Here is a 21,049-nt window from a genome sequence, read left to right as displayed (position 1 = left end):
AGCAGCATTCATTTTCTTTTTTAGGCTTTTCCCCTCAGTTTTCACCTGGTGATCTGGCCGGTAACACACCTCCTGTAGTAGGCCCCTTTCACATGGGGCGGATCTGTCCAAGCAGAATCCACCTGTTCAGTGGGAGATCTCTCCGATGATTACTGTCGAGCAGGCAGATGACACGGACACATACCCCTCTATGGGGCGGTCAGATGGAAACGGACTGCATGTCCGTTTCCATCCAACTGTCATCCAATCCGATGGACAGATGGCGAACGTATGGCCGTTCGTCTGTTTTCATCGAATTCTGTCGAATCGGATGCCTAGTGGGTGTCAGCAGAAACATGTCCGTTGACATCCGCCGCCCCATAGAGGACAATGGGTGGTCCGATCGGGTCTACCTGAAAAACTGACAGGCAGACCCGATCTGTTCGCTGGTGTGAAAGGGGCCTAAAGCCCCGTACACAAGATCGGATATTCTGCAGACAAAACCTATGACTTTTGTCCGAAGGTGTGTGCCTGGATTTTGTCTTGCATACAAAATGGCAAGGAATTGACGGCCAACAAACACGAACGTAGTGACATACTACGTGGTTTTTCAGCTCTTTAGCGCCACCCTTTGGGATCCTTCTGCTAATTTCATGTTAGTAGAAGTTTGGTTTCATTTAGTTTCTGAATGGCCGTTCGTCAACCAGCCATGTGTTATTGATTATTGGCCTTGGAGTTATTGCTTCGACCCAAGTCCAGTCCAGGAACAGGACCAATTATGTCATATGCCATTGCCAGGAAGAGCTCTTGGACCAAAAATTGGTTTCTTTATTAATCGTGACCAATTATGTCATATGCCATTGCTGCGGGAGCTCCAGGAGAATAATTCAGATGATTTTCGGAATTATCTCCGGATGACAGACCCCTGCTTTCACCAACTCTTGGCATTGCTGACCCCCTATATTAAGAAGCAGGACACATGCATGAGGCTTTTATTTTTTTATTTTTTGGTTGAATAATAATGATTTGCTATATTTCTGGATGCATAGAATGCACTTTTTGGTTAAGTTCTATTGGCAGATAGCATGTCTAATTTTATTTGTTTTCTTTTTTTAAAGCACAATAAAAAAATTGTGTAGAATAATACTTGGCTATGTGTTTTACTTCAAATGACAGTTTGGGAGTAGGCAGTTACATTTAAAAAAAATACAGTGTAAAATTAACAAGGGACACCAACATAGTAGCTTCATTATTATCCCATTAACCACTTCAGCCCCGGAAGGATTTACCCCCTTCCTGACCAGAGCACTTTTTACAATTTGGCACTGCGTCGCTTTAACTGCTAATTGCGCAGTCATGCAATGCTGTACCCAAATGAAATTTGTGTCCTTTTCTTCCCACAAATAGAGCTTTCTTTTGATGGTATTTGATCACCTCTGCCGTTTTTATTTTTTGCGCTATAAACGGAAAAAGACCGAAAATTTTGAAAAAAAAAGATATTTTCTACTTTTTGTTATAAAAAAAATCCAATAAACTCAATTTTAGTCATACATTTAGGCCAAAATGTATTTGGCCACATGTCTTTGGTAAAAAAATGTCAATAAGTGTATATTTATTGGTTTGCGCAAAAGTTATAGCGTCTACAAGCAAGGGTACATTTTCTGGAATTTACACAGCTTTTAGTTTATGACTGCCTATGTCATTTCTTGAGGTGCTAAAATGGTAGGGCAGTACAACCCCCCCCCCCCCCCCCCAAATGACCCCATTTTGGAAAGTAGACACCCCAAGGAAATTGCTGAGAGGCATGTTGAGCCCATTGAATATTTTTTTTTTGTCCCAAGTGATTGAATAATGACAAAAAAAAAAAAAAATTACAAAAAGTTGTCACTAAATGATATATTGCTCACACAGGCCATGGGCATATGTGGAATTGCACCCCAAAATACATTCAGCTGCTTCTCCTGAGTACGGGGATACCACATGTGTGGGACTTTTTGGGAGCCTAGCCGCGTACGGGGCCCCGAAAACCAATCACCGCCTTCAGGATTTCTAAGGGCGTAAATTTTTGATTTCACTCCTCACTACCTATCACAGTTTTGAAGCCCATAAAATGCCCAGATGGCACAACCCCCCCCCCCCCAAATGACCCCATTTTGGAAAGTAGACACCCCAAGCTATTTGCTGAGAGGCATGTTGAGTCCATGGAATATTTTATATTTTGACACAAGTTGAGGGAAAGTGACAATTTTTTTTTTTTTTTTTGCACAAAGTTGTCACTAAATTATATATTGCTCACACAGGCCATGGGCATATGTGGAATTGCAACCCAAAATACATTTAGCTGCTTCTCCTGAGTATGGTGATACCACATGTGTGGGACTTTTTGGAAGCCTAGCTGCGTACGGGGCCCCGAAAACCAATCTCTGCCTTCAGGATTTCTAAGGGTGTAAATTTTTTATTTCACTCTTCACTGCCTATCACAGTTTCAGAGGCCATGGAATGCCCAGGTGGCACAAACCCCCCACAAAAAATACTCATGTATTTTGGGGTGTAATTTCACATATTCCCATGGCATGTTTGAGCAATATATCATTTAGTGACAACTTTGTGCAAAAAAAAAAAAAAAATTTGTCTCTTTCCCGCAACTTGTGTCACAATATAAAATATTCCATGGACTCGACATGCCTCTCAGCAAATAGCTTGGGGTGTCTACTTTCCAAAATGGGGTCATTTGGAAGGGGGTTTGAACTGTCTTGGCATTTTATGCACAACATTTAGAAGCTTATGTCACACATCACCCACTCTTCTAACCACTTGAAGACAAAGCCCTTTCTGACACTTTTTGTTTACATGAAAAAATTATTTTTTTTGCAAGAAAATTACTTTGAACCCCCAAACATTATATATATTTTTTTAAAGCAAATGCCCTAAATGGTGGGTGTTTCATTTTTTTTTTTTATTTCCACACAGTATTTGTGCAGCGATTTTTCAAACGCAAATTTTTGGGGAAAAAACACACTTTTTTAAATTTTAATGCACTAAAACACACTATATTGCCCAAATGTTTGATGACATAAAAAAGATGATCTTAGGCCGAGTACATGGATACCAAACATGACATGCTTTAAAATTGCGCACAAACGTGCAGTGGCAACAAAATAAATACATTTTTAAAAGCCTTTAAAAGCCTTTACAGGTTACCACTTTAGATTTATAGAGGAGGTCTACTGCTAAAATTACTGCCCTCGATCTGACCTTCGCGGTGATACCTCACATGCATGGTGCAATTGCTGTTTACATTTAACGCCAAACCAACGCTTGCGTTCGCCTTAGCGCGAGAGCACAGGGGTGCTTTTTTTTTTTTATATATTATTTTTTTGCTTTTTTATCTTATTTTTATTGTTATCTCAGGGAATGTAAATATCCCCTATGATAGCAATAGGTAGTGACAGGTACTCTTTTTTGAAAAAATTGGGGTCTATTAGACCTTAGATCTCTCCTCTGCCCTCAAAGCAAATGACCACACCAAGATCGGTGTGATAAAATGCTTTCCCAATGGCGCTGTTTACATCCGGCGAAATCTAAGTCATGAAATGCTCGTAGCTTCTGGTTTCTTAGGCCATAGAGATGTTTGGAGCCACTCTGGTCTCTGATCCGCTCTATGGTCAGCTGGCTGAATCACCGGCTGCATTCTCAGGTTCCCTGTTGAGACAGGAGAGCCAGAGAAAAACACGGAAGATGGGGGGGGGGCATTCCCTCCCACTGCTTGTAAAAGCAGTCTAGAGGCTAATTAGCTGCTAGGATTGCTTTTACATGAAAGCCAACCGCTGGTTGAAAGGAATGATACCAAGATGATACCTAAACCTGCAGGCATCATTCTGGTATAACCACTCAAAGTCGTGAATGGCGTACCTGAAGACAAAAAAATGGTTAACAATAAAACACAGTAAACGGTAAAGTATAAAAAAATTGCATACCTGAAAAGCAAACGTGATAAAACATAATAACAATAAAACATTGCAGAATAGAATACAGTAAAAAAGAGCAGAACAATAGAGAGAGAATAGAGAGAGAGAGAACAATAAAACGACAACTATTTTTTTTTTTATTTTATATATATATATATTTATTTTTTTTTACACTTTTTTTTGTAACTAACTTTTATAACTGTAACCGGTTCCAGGTTTGGTTCTCTCAAAATGCGATGTCATCTTGGGAGACCCTGTGAAAGTGTGCCTAGTCTGTGCAATGCTGTACCCTAAGCTAATACTCAACTAGTGCATGGTAGCGTTCAAAACATTCACCAATGCAAAGACCAGGATTGTCAGGACAGGAGGGACAATAATAGCGGGTGTCACGCCTATATCCGCGCTTGCTGCAGACACAACATCTTTTTTGGGGGGGTTCGCTGGGTAGGGGTACTCGGGAGGACATAAAGAAAATGCCTCTCATGCACCCGACTGCATTTGGTTGGGGATGTGAATGGGGGAAGTACGGGCGCTGCAGAAGTGGTGGGTTCCCAATTAATAGGATTGGTGAATGCAGCAGGAAGAGCATTATGGGCACGACGGGCCTGTGTTTGTCTTCTTCTTGGAGGGCAGCGGGACACTACTTAAGCTTGCCACCTCACCAGCTTGAACTGCACTTATGGGACTTGCCACGTCACCAAGTGTTACTGCAGTGCTGGTTTGACTATGACCGGGGTGTACTAGGCCGCTGGTGCTTGCCAGTTCACCAAAACGCTACCAAAAAAACTGTTAGCGATCGCAGGGATCAGGCCTGACTCTGCGAACACTGCAGTTATGTGTTTAGTATTTTGTAAGTGACAGTGATCGATCGATACTGCACTTGGGTGGGCTGGGCTGGGCCGGGCGGAGGGGCAAAACGCAGATGCTAGAAGGTATCTGGGCTGATCCCGCTAACACTGCGTTTTTGGGAATCCTAAACTGATGGGGATGCTAGTATAGATCTGATCGGATCAGATACTATACCACTAAGGGAGGTGTATGGTGCGTGCGTGGGTGTTAGCGGTACTGGTGCTAACCTGACGCTGCCTGGGGCTGGTGCTTGCCAGTTCACCAAAACGCTACCAAAAAACTGTTAGTGATCGCAGGGATCAGGCCTGACTCTGCTGCAGTTATGCGCTTAGTGTTTTGTAAGTGACAGTGATCGATTGATACTGTACTTGGGTGGGCTGGGCTGGGCGGAGGAGCAAAACGCAGGTGCTAGCAGGTATCTGGGCTGATCCCGCTAACACTGCGTTTTTGGGAACCCTAAACTGCTGGGGATGCTAGTATAGATCTGATTGGATCAGATATTGATCCGTTCAGATACTATACCACTAAGGGAGGCGTATGCTGCGTGCATGGGTGTTAGCGGTACTGGCGCTAATCTGACACTGCCTTGGCCGACGCATATGACCGCCGGGTGATCAGGGGGCTAAGCCTTTATTCGGTAATAAACGGCGGGTTCCCTGACACTATAAAAAATAAACTAACTAACCAGTGTCACCCGTAACAGTTATACGGTGATTAGTGGTGAAAGGGTTAACTAGGGGGCAATCAAGGGGTTAAAACCTTTATTAGGTAGTATATGGGGGTCCCTGTCGCTATAAAATGCTGACGGCGAACCTAAATATTTACCTCCCTAACTAGCGTCACCAGTGACACTAAAACAGCGATCAGAAATATGATCGCTTAGCGACACTGGTGACGGGGGGTGATCAAGGGGTTAAAACTTTATTGGGGGTGTTAGGGGGGGTATCCTAGACCTAAAGGGGGCTAACACTAACTGCCCTACCACACTAACTGGGGTGTAATGTATGCCTGGCATGTTCTACTGTAGGTGTGTGTGTTGTGCACTCACATTACAGTCTTCTCTCCTTGGCGCCGGAACGGAAAATGCAGAGCCGAGGAGAGATGACATAATTTCCTCTGCCTCTGTGTACAATACAGAGGCAGGGAAATGATCCCATTGGCTGGGAGCGATCGCGAGGGGGGGGGCCACGAATGGATGGCCTCCCCCTCACCTCCGATCGCTGGGGAAGATTTGCTGACCGCCGCAGGCACCGGGGGGGGGGTCCGATCGGACCCCCCACCCGCGGGCAGGCAAGGATGTAACTGTAAGTCCTTTTGCCTGCCCGTGCCATTCTGCCGACGTACATCGTCGTGCAGCGGTCGGCAACTAGTTAAAGAAGAAGAGAATGTGCGCTGCATTTTGAGATTTCATAATTTGCCTCGTCACGAATATTAATTCTCCATTATGAACGCTAGTTTACAAGACCGACCACTTCCAGCTTGTCCTTGCTTCTGAGCATGCGTGTTTGTACTTTGGACTTTTGCCCGACGGACTTGTGTACACACGCTTGGAAAATCCAACAACAGACTGTTGTCCGCTGAAAATTTTAAAGCCTGCTATCCAACATTTGTCCGCGAAAAATCCGACAACAATTGTCCGATGGAGCATACACACGGTCGGATTTTCCGCCAACAGCCTGTCATCACACAATTCCCGGCAGAAAATCCGATCATGTGTACGAGGCTTTAGAGTGCCTACACTCTGGATAAAGGAGCAACAGAAACACCTTTAGACAGCAACATAGCTGAGCACGATGGCCCATAGGATTACTATGCATGCGCCCAAAGATATTTAAAAATTACTCTATGCCCCTGGGCCCCCTGCTGAACTGATGGGGCCGGGTAAAGGAAGGCCTGCTCTACCCCCCTATCAGTGGCCTTGCATACAGGTGTACCGCTACTATACTATGCATAAATGTACATTTCTATACTGTGTTACATGTGTACATTCCTCTACCTCTGTGTTATGGGTGTACATTTCTACACCTCTACTATACAGTGCTCAAGTGTACATTCCTATACCTCTACTATACTGTGCTCAGGTGTACATTCCTATACCTCTACTATACTGTGCTCAGGTGTACATTCCTATACTTCTACTATACTGTGCTCAGGTGTACATTTCTATACCTTTACTATACTGTGCACAGATGTACATTCCTATACTTCTACTCTACTATACTGTGGCAAAGGTGTACATTTCTATACCTGTACTATACTGTTACAGGTGTATATTTATATTATCTTAATACACACTGTGCAATAATGTGATCTATATAAATGGAAGAGGAATAATCTGTGGCAACACCCATGACTCTTGTATTGTGAGTCTGTAGTAGGAAGTTGGTGTAATATCAGTTTACCTCTTGGAGGAATTACATGGGGGGTTAACACAGGGAAACAGCTGTACAAAGTTACAAACCATTACAGGCTAAACTTTGTATGTTGCGCATAGTGGGGACTGAAAATGTATACCAAAGAGCAAGTTTTCCTTAGCCTTTGACAGTTGCCTGAAAGTGGTAGTAAACTCCACTTGGTCACTTTTACCTACAGGTAAGCTTACAATAAAGCTTACCTATAGTTAAAATTATTATCTCCTAAATATGCACCTTTTAGGTGATTTTCACATATTTTGCAGACAACGTCACTGACGAGTGCGCACTGCGCTCTGAATGGACAGTTTACCAAAGTGTGCCATCCATTGAGAGTGCTGTGCCGCGATCATGACTCCATGCGCATGAGTGGGAGTGACGTCATCGTGGCTAGGCCCCTAAAATGGCCAGAGCCTGCGACCCCAAAAAGATTGAATGAAGATGGAAGCCCAGACAGTGGTGACTGCGTGCTGCTGAAGGGTTTCTTTTTATAGTAATGTAGTAATAATGTAAAGTAATGTAGTTTCATAATGTAGTATGCAATGCATACTAGCATATTATTACATTAACATGCAGGGGACTGGATGTTTTTTTTTTGATCTGTGCCTCAAATAAAGCAGCACTGACATATTGTCTCTTTAGCTAACCCGCAGTACACAAAGAATTCATTTTCATGCATTAAATGTTTATTCCAAAGAAAAATGTATATATTTTATAAACTGTCCATCAATCCCCATATTTGGATGCAGCTTAAATGTTTTAGGAAAAAATGTTTTTAGAAAAATATAAATGAGTACAATGTAAAGTTTAAATGGACAAATGATAACTGTTAATTACTGTAAAACTTTATGCAAACATAAGCAACACTTCCTAAAAGCATGACCACATATGAATGGCATGGATAGAAGTGAAATAACCATTCTGCATAGTGCTGGCCCGTGATGGAATAGATTGTTTCCTGCCTGCCAAATCCCATTTAATTACCCATCCCCTCTTCTATTCTAAACAAGTTCATCTAACTCTGATCAGGATTCTCATTGTGATGAGGGAATAATCTGCCAAGGGGATGACTCTGGAGCAGTGCAAATGCATTTACCAGGCCATCTCACTGGCAGCCTGTGCCAACTATGACATCAGCAGGCACTGACAGAGGATAACAAATGATTGTCTGTTCACTGTTCTTATCAACATTGTTTGTGGGTGCACGGATATACTATTCCAGCAAATAGTGTCATTTCTTTTTACTCTACTTTGGTGAAGTCAATGTTTCACATATATTTTACAAAACATTCCCACCTACAATAAAAAAAAAAAAAAAAAAAAAAAAAAACTTTGCAGATCACAGGCATCAACATTGTAAATAACAGTGGACTAAACACCAAAGTACTTTTATGTTAAGCACGTGCATTCATACTAAGTCATTTTTAACAGTTTAGATATTCATGATATTCATCTTCCCAAAATGATGCCACCATCTTTGTTCAGGCATCATGAAGATCCGGCATCTGTTTCTGGGACCAAGATGTCAACTCGGAGGGTGAAGTAAATTAGGTTCTGTGCAGTTACCTTGACATGCTGGGTATTTATGTCATCTTAAACAACTGGTGTTGCTGCTGGATAGACTGAAAGGACCACTTTTGTATTTACACAACTGGGTTGAAAAACTTGATTTTCCCTACATCACCTATGCAGTGGTAGCAGTAAGGCTAGAACAGCCTCTCTCAACTAAGGTTTCTTGAGAAATGGCAAATTTATCTCTCACCTACATGGACCACCCAATCTGTGTTAATTTTGAGGTCAAATTTTGACCTCAAGCTTCCCCAAAAGGGGAAGCTCCACTTGTCAGCCTCTCCTCCCCACCTTTGCTGTCACATTTGGCATTTGGGGAGCAGGTACCTGTCAAAATCAAACTAAAACTTCTGTTTTTGTTTGCCGTCGTGAAGTGAGCCGAAAGTTCGCCCCGCCTCCCACCCCCCAGCAGCCGTCCCATTGAGAAAGCATATGCGCAGTAGGAAACTGGCTGTGAAGCCGCAAGGCTCCACTGCCAGTCTCCCTTAGCCAAGATGTCACTGGCAGCACCCGAGAGCCGGTTCAAGAATCAGCACGGAAGAGGACACTGCAGAATGCCTGGACAGGTAAGTACCCCAATAGTAAAAGTCAGCAGCTACAGTATTTAAGCATTTCTCTAGAATTTCCAAACTCATACTCCTGGAGTAAAAATCTAGCAACATGGGATGGGGAAATAAATGGGAGTGAGGGAGTGCACAGGGCATAGAACTGGTCTGGGGAGGCTATTTTACACATTGCTAAGCACCGCTACCTTGCTGGGAGGAGAAACACTCATCACGTGGTTTGCAGGGCATTGTTCCAGAACTCCTAGGCAGCCAGAAGGACTCTGCGTCTCTCAGTCAATACAGCCCATCAGAAGGCTGGGGCTTTGACAGGTAGAGTTTAGAGAAAGCGGAAATTCAGGTGGGTAAACCTCCCTGCCATTTACATTCCATTTTCGCTCGTTGACACAAAATACAATTGATTTTGTCATAGTTTGTCAATTGGCTTTATTCAAATTTTATTTTATTTTTTTTTGTCACTAAACGTGCAGCTGACGAATATTATGACAAAAATATTTTTGACAAAAGTAACATTGCCACCAATGCAAAGGGGCAACTTTCCAATAACCGCCAACAAACATCTACATTGACCACCAATGTTGGGGGAAGCCACAATTTTTACTACCTTAGCCATCAGGAATAATCACTTCAAAATTATTACTGAAAATAGTTTTGTCAGAAACAAAGGGGCGTTAAAATAATTTGCGCTGGGCAAACACACTAGTTAGCCACAGTCTTCATTAATCTTTATACAAATTCTTGATCAGTGAGCTGTGGCTATATTTTTAAGCTGGGGTTCCAAGACCTGAAAATGTCAAGTTTTTTTTCTGGGGTAAAAAGTTTGAGAGAGTTTTGCTCCATTTAGAAGTAATAGAAGTAGGACAACACTGCACATTTTCTATATAGGTCTGTTTAATACCTTATACAGTCACATCTTCTGGAACCAAAGATATAGCTTATAGAAGATAAATTACTACACAGTTTGATGGCAGTTAGACCCCTTTCACACTGGGGCAGTGCGTTAGCGGTAAAGTGTCGCTAGTTTTAGCGGCGCTTTACTGCTTTTATAGTGTCGCTTTTTGGCCGCTAGCGGGACGCTTTTAACCCCCGCTAGAGGCCGAAGGGGTTAACAGCGCCCCTGTTGCGGTGCTGCCGAAACGTTTTGCAGGCGCTTCGGCAGCGCAGCCTATTCATTTCAATGGGCAGGGGCGGTGGAAGAGCGGTGTATACACCGCTCTTTCACTCCCCAAAGGTGCTGCTTGCAGGACTTTTTTCCCCGTCCTGCAAGTGCACCGCCCCAGTGTAAAAGCACTCGGGCTTTCACACTGGGGTGGCTTGAGAGGTGCTTTTCAGGTGCTATTTTTAGCGCTAAAACGCATGAAAAGCACCCCAGACCTCTTTAATTAAAAAAATGCACATTGTTAGTGTTTACATCCACAAAAAAAAAAAAAAAGGTATTTAGCAACACCCAAGCCAACATTTCAACCCTTGCAGTATAGATGGCAAAACCAAGGGGCTCTGTGCACATAAAGTACCTACAGTATGATTATTAAGTACAAAAACTACACTCAGACACAGCTTACAGCTTATACACCAGCTACAGGGTCCCATTAGGACAGGGTTCTCCAAACTGTGGCCTGCTGCAAGATTTTATGTGGCCCTCTGATTGGGACCCAGATGTAAGGGGAACGGCAATGTAAGGAAGCCTTTGTTGGGAACTCTGTTGTAAGGAGGGAGACTCTGAGGGGCTCACGTTTATTCGGATTTGACTTGTTTTACTAAAGTTTTTTTCTGTTCTAAATCATATGATGATTAGACTAAAACGCAAAGTAAAAGTTATTCATTTAATCGTTCATTTACAAAACTGATTTTTTTGGGTGCGTGAATATTTGCCAATTTTGTTGTGTGGTCCTTATACTGAGAAGTTTGCGGACCCCAGAGTAAGATCAATGCATTAGGACTTGGCTAGATAGGTCATAAAGTATACATTTGGGTGATGAAATTAATGTAAAATGCAACAAGGATTTAAATAGCCTGGAAACATTTGCTTCTACAGAAAATTAAAAAAAAAGTGTGCACTTTAACTTCCCCAAAGTACCATCACTTTCTACAATGCCAGTACATTACACCTGCACTGCAGTCTGTACAGACCCTTATTTGACATTGTGGACTGCCAAACAGCACAATAATGAAGCACAGAAAGCTTCAAGGAAGACGGGTTAGACAAGGACATATACGCAATAACCTGCTTTAGAAATATGCTCCTGTACGAACAGCCAAGGATCTAGTTTCACTTCTGCTTCAATAACAACCCGTCTTTCCCATCCCCTTCATGGCCTCCATGACATACAACTTCTTCAGTCATACCTCCTTTTCCCCCAATCTTTGCCTGCAATGCCAACAACTCTGTTCATAGGTCAGAGCACAAAAACAAGCAAGAATTGAAAACATCCTGCGGGAAAAAAATAGTTCAATTTAAGACACTTAAAGAATGACTGCTATACAATATTAAATTACAATTTACTCATCGCTCAATGAATAGCATGCAAAAAGTCAGCCTGTCAAATCCGCAGGAATAAGTGACATTTATTTGGTATTATACCTTCTACTTCAGCAAGGTCATTAACTCCAAGGGAGTTTATAGGTTAAATATTTGTTCTATAAAATGGCCTGTAAACAAGACAGCCATTCTGTAAAGGTGACAAGGACAGGTTAATATGTGATTTATTGGGTGTGTACAAATTGACCCAATCTAGTCACCAGACTTTATATAGGGCAGGCACAGATGGCCATTTAGGAGATCATCCAAGCCCTGCCTGATCACTGAAAGTTCCAGCAAATGGCTGGGAAGCAGGGACTACTCCAAGCTACAAGAAGTCTGAGTGAACCAGAGACCCAGCAGACTGGATAAATCCACACAGACTGGCATCCAAAAGGAGAGCCGAAACATGAAACCAAATGACTTTGTCAAAGTCACTTACCTCGATCACCGGTCCAGAGACAGAAAAGACGTGCAATGGCAAATGGATAACCTCCTGCGAACATGCAGTAGATAAACCTAAGGTTGTAGCTTTTGTTGCTTTTCAAACAGAACACCTTGGCCTGGGTGGACAATAAAAGACCACCCCCAGGTATTCCAGGCATAAGCAAGTCCAAATGGTAAAGGACAGGTTGAATTCTAGTTCTGAGTTACGACTCATGCATACACTAGGTCGTCCAGATATCCCATAATGGATATGCCTCTCAAACTCAAGGCGGCTAACAATGGTGCCAACAATTTAGTGAACACTCGAGAATCTGTTAGGCCAAAGGACAAGGCTGCATACTGATAATTCTCTGAAGTGCAAGAACCCGTGTAAATGGGCATCTTGAATTTGCGGATTTTGACAAAAACACTCAAACATTATGAGATGCAAGACAAGTTGTAGTCTGCTCTTCTTAGACACCGTAAAGAGGTTTGAGTAGGAAGCTTGAACCTTTCCACAGTTGGAAACGGAATCACCACCCTCTGGGCTACGAGTCCCAAGGCGGCCAGACTTAAATACAAAGCGTTGGAGAGGATGGGAGTGGGGGCAAAACTTTATGCGAAGGACTTGGACTGCAAAGTAGGAGGGTTTTCGAGGAAATAGTCCGAATTCCCCCACAAACGACAAAAGCCTAGAATGGGCTGAAAGTTAAGCCCACATTTGTGACACAAATTCTTGGCCTTCCTGAGCTGAGGCAAGAAGGTACTCTTTAGTAAACTCCTCCCCTCAAAGGGGTAATGCAGAAAAAAAAAATAATGTGGCAAAACAAACAGCCAGGCTAGTCGCTTCCACTCTTTACATGTAACATTTTCAAAAACTAGGAACAGAAGGGTTAAAAAGGTGCAGGAACCTTTTTCCTGTGTTTCCCGCAGTTAAAGCAGCCCATTCAAATGAATGCGAGCCACAGAAAACGAATTGGTGTAACGTAGCATTACTGTGGGTCATGCCAGAGCCCAACAATGTGTTTTAACCACAGTCAAGAATTTATTAAATCCACTGAAGCTGCAGATGTTGCAGTGACCCAAGAATATTTGAAGGGACCTGTGAATAGCTAACACAAGATTAAACCCCCCCAAAAATGAACCCCTTCCCCGACCAAAAAAAACAAAATTATTATATTGCAACTTACAAATTCTTCAATGTTGTGGTTGCATTTTTTAGGTTTTTTTACTTTATTGTTCACCTGGTAATCTGGCTAGTAATTCACTTCCTGTCTCAGGATGTCTCCACTCCACTGGAGGAAGATTAAATTCACCTTTTGATAGCAGCATTGCCACCCCGAGGAGAGGGTAGTGTTAGTAGATTCAGATGGACTTGACTATCAAATTAAAGCTGGACTCGAAGACTTTTTAAGCAGTTACAACAGTTTGGGATAAATGAGTAAAAGCTGACCATTGTAAGCACCCCATCAGTGTTAAATGGTTTGTCTAAACCCGCTAATTGCCACATTTGCTGGACAGCTTGGTCAGTTATATGAAGTAAAAAATAACAGACTTATGCCGAGTATACACGACCAGACTTTTCGTCGGACTGAACTCCGAAGGACTTTTCGACAGAGTTCCAACGAAAAGTACTTGCCTACACAAGATCACACCAAAGTCCGATCGTTTCGAACGTGATGACGTACGACCGGACTAGAACAAGGAAGTTCATAGCCAGTAGCCAATAGCTGCCCTTGCGTCCATTTTTGACCGTCGGACTAGCATACAGACAAACAGATTTTTCAATCAGACTTGAGTCCATTGGAAAGATTTGAAACATCTCATCTCATACAGGCAAGCAGATACACTGACAGGAAGAATCAATGAACTACCCTGGTGCTCCACAGCACCGTGGTAGTTCATTAAGAACTACAAACCAACATCCACAAAGGATGTCAGTACTTGTAGTTTATTCATTCACAGAACTCAGGGAATGAATGACACTGCCGCGTAAACAGAGCCCCATATGGGCGCGCTGATTTTAACAACTGACAGCTAGTACGGGGAACTTTTCTCCGTAGTACTGTCATGGGGGGGGGTGGCATGTAACATGTTCCCGAAGGTGAACTTATCCTTTAATAAATAGAAAACACCGCGCTAACCAGTGGAATAAATGGAAGCTGCTGCATACAGTCTGACAAAAACAATGAATTGGTATATGGAAAAATGCAGCGCATATACAAATGAACATATGTGTTTATAATGGTAAAACAGTGCTGAAATAAATAATTAACCAAAAAAAATAATAAGAGCAAGACCACGCATACTCGGAAAATGACAGAATGCATTACAACCCAACATATTACACCACTTCCGAAGTTGTATTCTGTCGTACGAGAACTTTTGTAAATGGAGTAACCTCTTCTAGCATGCAAAAAAAAAAAAAAGAAAAAATGGTCGATCATTCGTCCAATATTCTCATTGCGTGCATGAGGGAGGCTTTACTCTTGTTGTCTTTCCATACACTTTAACCTTCCAATAGGTGAGGTTATTTAAGTGACAAATATCTGAATATATCTCCTCTTACTTCCTGCTGTGTCTCTGGGAAAGGTATTAAAGCGTAACTCCACTTTTGTTGAGAAAAAAAAACATTCCTCTCCGGGTGATCGATGTACATTGCAAGGATTATAACAACCCTTGTTGCAGATTCCTACCTTTTGTTATTCTGAAGAAATCCCTCTGTGTTTCTCTGTGCCTCTGTACTGAGTGGGTCTAATTGAGTGGTTTAACTGTCAGCTGTGCAGCTGTAGAGCACTAATGAGGAAAGATGCAGGGCCTGCATCCCTTTAGACATGTTCCTATTGAAAGTATCTCTCCAAAAATGACATTTTTGTTGCAGGAGATGCCTGAAATCTGACTTGTATCTTAGGCAGACTTCTGGGAAAATTGGGGAGCCAATCACACAAGCAGGAAAGAATGTTTCTGGGGAGTGGTCAGTACACACACTGTGTGCAGAACAACTCCAGGTATCCAGATTCCATTACATTCTCAGAAAATTACAGCGGCTGCAGATTGAAAAGGAAAGGTAATTTTTAATAACATTCAATTACAATTGTGACAGAATTATATGCGCTATATTTTTTCATTATTGGCTATTTTTTTTCTCCACGAAAGTAAAGTTACCCTTTAACCACTTCCCGCCGCCAGACGTCAAATGACGGCTAGGCGGCGCGGCTCTCGTTCTGGGTGGACGTCATATGCCGGCCCTCCAGAACGACCGCTCTCTTGTGCCCGTGGGGGCGCGCATCGTGGAGATCGGTGGTGCGGTGTGTCAGTCTGACACACTGCACCACCGATCTCGGTAAAGAGCCTCTGACGGAGGCTCCCGGATACGCTGATCACGTGGTAAAGAGCCTCTGTCAGAGGCTCTTTACTCAGATCGGTGTAGCAGTGTGTCAGACTGACACGCCGCACCACCGGTTGCCGTGAAGCGCGCGCCCACGGATGTAAACAGGAAGAGCCGTTGATCGGCTTTTGCCTCACTCACGTCTCACAGACGTGAGTAGAGGAGAGCCGATCAGCTGCTCTCCTGACAGGGGGGTCTGTGCTGATTGTTTATCAGCACAGCCCTCCCTCGGATGCCCACCAAAGACCACCAGGGATGCCACCACACTGGAGTAAGCGCCCTGTATTGAAGTAAAGGGTCCCAAACGGGACAGATTGATAAAAAGAAAAACTGACCGGTCCTAATTCTGCTCTCTATCCAAAAAAATTGTAAGTTTTGGCTTACACTTTAAAAACTCCAATCTCTGGTCTCCCGAGATTGCATAGAAGCAACTGAGCCTGATAGTAGGGAGTAGTCCCCAATGTTAGTATAGTCTGGAAGCACCTTCGCTTTCCATTTACCCACCTTTACTTCCAGATCTAGAGAAGCCACCACTGCAGCAGTTCCCAAACTATCTGCACATACTTTTTTACTCTAGGTTTAGATCCAATAAAGTTTTTTTTTTTTTTTTTTCTAACTGTACATGATAGCCAATTGTTTAAGGATTGTTTAGGGATTATACAGATGTGAATCATGCAGAGATATATGGGTGTCAAGGGCAGAGCCACAACCCTGATACTCCCTAAAACACTAATTGTTCTTCAGATACATTGCACAGGCTGGAATGGCTACACACCGCAGTCATTCCCAGACAATGCCTTTTCTGGTTACAGTGCTGGCTGGGAAGGAAGCCCCTGTTTATTTTAGAACTCTCTTGCCCAGAAGACAACATATGGGCATTAGTCAATTTCCCTAAAATAAACAGGTTTCTAAGGCAGAACATGGGGCAGGTTTTTCTAAGTCAGTCTGTTTTTCTGGTATGAGACCTGTACAAGAGGCTGATTGGAAAAAGTCACAGTGGAAACCCCCAAGACTGGAGTATTACCACAATGGGTGGAAGGGGGCTGGTTCTTTGATTTTGATCCCACAGACCTGAGAATTGTCCCACAACACTCCACTGCCCAGCCTCCCTATTCTTTACAGCGGAAGCAGGGCAGGAAAAATAACAACCAAAAAGCAGCTGCTCCACAGTTCATTGTAACACGTTACCAATCAGATGCCCTGAAACTGCAGCTAATCAGGACATTCTAACACTCCCCCAGCCCCAGGTTGTAGGATTAGGCAAAAAAAAAAAAACATTTGGTGAAATAAATGTACCTACTCCCATCCTTTATCAGAGAAAAGAAGGAACACCGCTCACAGACCCAGCGCATAAATAGGTGAATGAGAGTGGCCTCGGATTTTATCGTTGAAGCATTTTGACAGAGAAGTTGCTAAGAAACTGCCACAAGCAACATCTCATTTGTATGTTTTCTGGGTCAACAACACAAATGGGGTTGATTTACTAAACTGGAGAGTGCAAAATCTGGTGCAGCTGTGCATGGTAGCCAATCAGCGTCCGGGTTTTAGGCCTGGTACGACTTTGAGAGCACATGTCGCATGCCGTGTATAAATCAATGGTTCCCTATAACAGCCTTCTTAAAGCAGACCTTTAGTCATTTTTTTAAACTTTCCATCTTCTGTCCTTGTTGTTTTAACTTTGGATAGTAAAACATTTTTTTCTTCCAGTAAATACCTTATACAGCCCACTTCCTGTTTCTTGTCTGGTCATTGGCCTAAGCTTATGACATCATGCACGGCTCTCTCTCTCTCTCATGTGAGTTTGCCAGGAAGGGATCCGAGCATGCAGCCTGGCAGGTCAGGAAAGGGAGGGGGGACGAGCGAGTGCCCCCCCCCCCTCCTGGACCATCCCAGGCCACAAGGCCTCAAAATGGGGGGGGGCTCTGCCCCCCCGCCTCAAGGCACCGTGTCCCCATGTTGATCTCTTCCCGACAACCCTGGGCTGTGGCTGTCAGGGTCTGATCGAAATCTGGAAGCCCATCTGGAAACCCCAAGGGGGCGGTGTCTAAGGGTGACATCACCAGATGGCCACGCCCCATGGCTATATAAGTGATGGCACAGCCAGAGCTAACATTTACAGCTAGCGTCAGGGGAAGAACCAGCAGAGGAAGAAGACAGCGAAGAGAAGAAGATTCGGAGGAACAGAAGAAGAACCGGGAGAGGAAGAAGACATCAGCGCAGCAAGAAGAACCCGGAGGAAGAACCAGAGGAAGAAAACATTAGTGCAGCAAGAGGACCTGAGGATGAAGACCTCACTGGAGGGAGAAGAGATGCTGGGGCGGCTTTAATAAAGAACTTTGTCAAAAACTTGTGTGCTGGTTTTATTTCTTTTTGACACTTTTTTTGGGTGAATGGGAACCCCTCCATGTTGAGGCCACGTGGCCTGGTATGGTCCAGGGGGGGGGGGGGGCTCACTCACCCCCCCCCCCCACTCCTGACCTGCCAGCTGTGTGCTTGGATAAAAGGTCTGGTATGGATTTTAAGGAAGACCACACAACAATTTTTTTTTTTAACTTTGGTGTGGGGTTTCCCTTCAAGAATCATACCAGAATATACAAGGGCCTGGTATTGTCGTGATCAAAGTTGGATCCCGTTCATTGAAGTCGGACATGAAGTCGCAGGGTCAAGTCGGATCCACAGTCATACGTAGTGGCGGCTGGTGCTGTTTTCCTGAGGGGGCCACCCCAGCACTGGCTTGCCACTTCTCCTCCCCGTTGCTCAATAGCCGCATCGCTCGGCCGTCACCCGCCAGCCCCGCTTTTTCCCTATCCAGATCGCGGCTTCGCCGGCTTCCCGTCCTGCATCTCCTTCTAAGTCCCACCGGTCGCTTCTCCCAGCCAATCAAGACTTAGGACTTGCAGCCAAGCGGGTCTCAGGATACGCTTCCTGATTGGCCGGGAGGAGAAACCAGAAGACATTAGTGGATATTAATTTGCTAATGTCACACAACTGGGTGGGCTCTGGGCACAGTGCTCTGCTCCCAGAGCACAGCCCTCTTCAGAACAACCCACAGATTTTCAATCGGATTAAGGTGTGGGCTATTCCAAAACTTTAATCTTCTTCTGGTGAACCCAATCCTTTGTTGATTTGGATGTATGCTTTGGGTTGTTGTCATGCTGAAAAGATGAAGTTCCTCTTCATGTTCAGCTTTCTAGCAGAAGCCTGAAGGTTTTGTGCACATATTGACTGGTATTTGGAACTTTTCATAACTCCCTCTACCTCGACTAAGGCCCCTGTTCCCGCTGAAGAAAAACAAAGCACGACGCTGCCATCACCATGCTTTACTGTGGGTATGGTGTTCTTTTGGTGATGTGCAGTGTTTTTGCACCAAACATATCTTTTGGAATTATGGCCAAAAAGTTCAACCTTGGTTTCATCAGACCATAACACATTTTCCTACATGCTTTTGGGAGACTTCAGATGTGTTTTTGCTAAGTTTAGCTGGGCTTGGATGTTTTTCTTCATAAGAAAAGGCTTCTGTCTTGTCACTCTACCCCACAGCCCAGACATATGAAGAATTCAGGAGATTGTTTTCACATGTACCACACAGCCAGTACTTGCCAGATATTCCTGCAGCTCCTTTAATGTTGCTGTAGGCCTCTTGGCAGCTTTCCTGACCAGTTTGCTTCTCGTCTTTTCCTCAATTTTGGAGGGATGTCCAGTTCTTGGTAATGTCACGGTTGTGCCATATTTTCTCCACTTGATGATGACTGTCTTCACTGTGTTCCATGGTATATCTAACGCCTTGGAAATTCTGTTGTAACCTTCTCCTGACTGATACCTTTTAACTAGGCATGTGCAATTCTTTTCGTTACGAATTCGTTTTTTAACGAATTTCGACAAATTCGTTAATTCGGGAATATCCGAATTAACGAAAACCCGTTTACCACATTTTTTCCGAATATTCGTAAATTCGATAAAATTGGACATTCGTAAATTCGGGCATTCGAACATTCGTACATTCGCAATTTACATTCGTACATTCGTGCATTCGTACATTAGTAAATTAGTGAATTCGTAAATTTGTAAATTCGAAAATTCGGAAATCTGAAATAATAGTTAACTAATAATAACTTAACTATTAGTAATTACTAGTAACTTTGAATTTATAGGTATTGTAATTTCCTTTTAAATTTGGCTGTTAGTGAACGTAACACATACAAATTTATCCGAAGTTATGAATGATCCGAAAAAACGGAATGGAACGTAATGAATTAATAATAATAAATAATAATAATAATAATAACAATGTTTTATTATTATTATTTATTATTAATTTGTCCTGTTCCATTTGTTTAAATGCAGCCTTAATTTTGGATAATTCGTAACTTCGGATAAATTTGTATTTGTTACGTTCACTGACAGTCAAGTTTGAAAGGAAATTACAATACCTATAATTTAATAGTTAGTTACTATTTCAGATTTTTGAATTTTCGGGGTTTTTGTTTTTTCAAACTTCGAATTTACAAATTTCCGAATTTTCTAATTTACAAATGTACGATTTTACGAATGTACGAATTTACGAATGTACAAATGTACAAATGTACAAATGTAAAAATGTACTAATGTACGAATGTACGAATGAACGAATGTTCGAATTACGAATGTTCGAATTACGAATGTACGAATGTACAAATGAACGCATTTACGAATTTACGAATGAACGAATTTACGAATCGCAATCATAACGAATGACCCGAAAAACGAAAAAAATAATAAACGAATGAAACGAAAACGAAAATGAACGAATTTTTTTGGCTGTGCACATGTCTACTTTTAACATTGAGATCCCTCCAATGCTTTGTAAGCTCTCTGCGGACCATGGCTTATGCTGTAGGATGCGACTAAGAAAATGTCAGGAAAGACCTATTCGAACAGCTGTACTTTATTTGGGGTTAATCAGAGGCATTTTAAATGATAGCAGGTGTGTACTGACTCCTATTTACCATGAGTTTGAATGTAATTGCTTACTTCTGAACACAGTTACATTCCCAGTTATAAGAAGGTGTGCACACTTATGCAACCACATTGTTTTCGTTTTTTTATTTTTACTCCCCCCCCCCCCCACCTCCTAAAAAGATTTCAGTTTGTTTTTCAATTGAGTTGTACAGTTGTACAGGAAAAAGTTCTGAAATTATTTATCTTTTTTTACTCTCAGAAACCTGCCATTTGAACAGGGGTGTTGTTTTATATCTGTGTATAATTTTTTTTTTTTATTTTACGTTAAAAGTTTTTATTTATCTCAGTATAGAAAAACATTTTAATTTTAAAGCATATCCATATTCTATAAAATCCACATACCATTTTGCCTAGTCTCCTAATCTGTATTAGAGGAAGGT

General features: G+C 42.6%; 1 protein-coding gene across 1 annotated transcript in view; it reads right to left on the bottom strand.

Moving 5' to 3' along the window:
- CSRNP2 (cysteine and serine rich nuclear protein 2) overlaps positions 1–21,049 on the bottom strand; it is an 88,228-nt gene that overhangs the window by 43,501 nt on the left and 23,678 nt on the right. The gene's annotated exons all lie outside the window — the stretch shown is intronic.

This window comes from Aquarana catesbeiana, linkage group LG02 (assembly GCF_042186555.1).
Source record: "Aquarana catesbeiana isolate 2022-GZ linkage group LG02, ASM4218655v1, whole genome shotgun sequence".
Classification (NCBI taxonomy): domain Eukaryota; kingdom Metazoa; phylum Chordata; class Amphibia; order Anura; family Ranidae; genus Aquarana; species Aquarana catesbeiana.
Note: the sequence above shows the minus strand (reverse complement) of the source record. Positions and strands in the feature narration are given on the sequence as shown.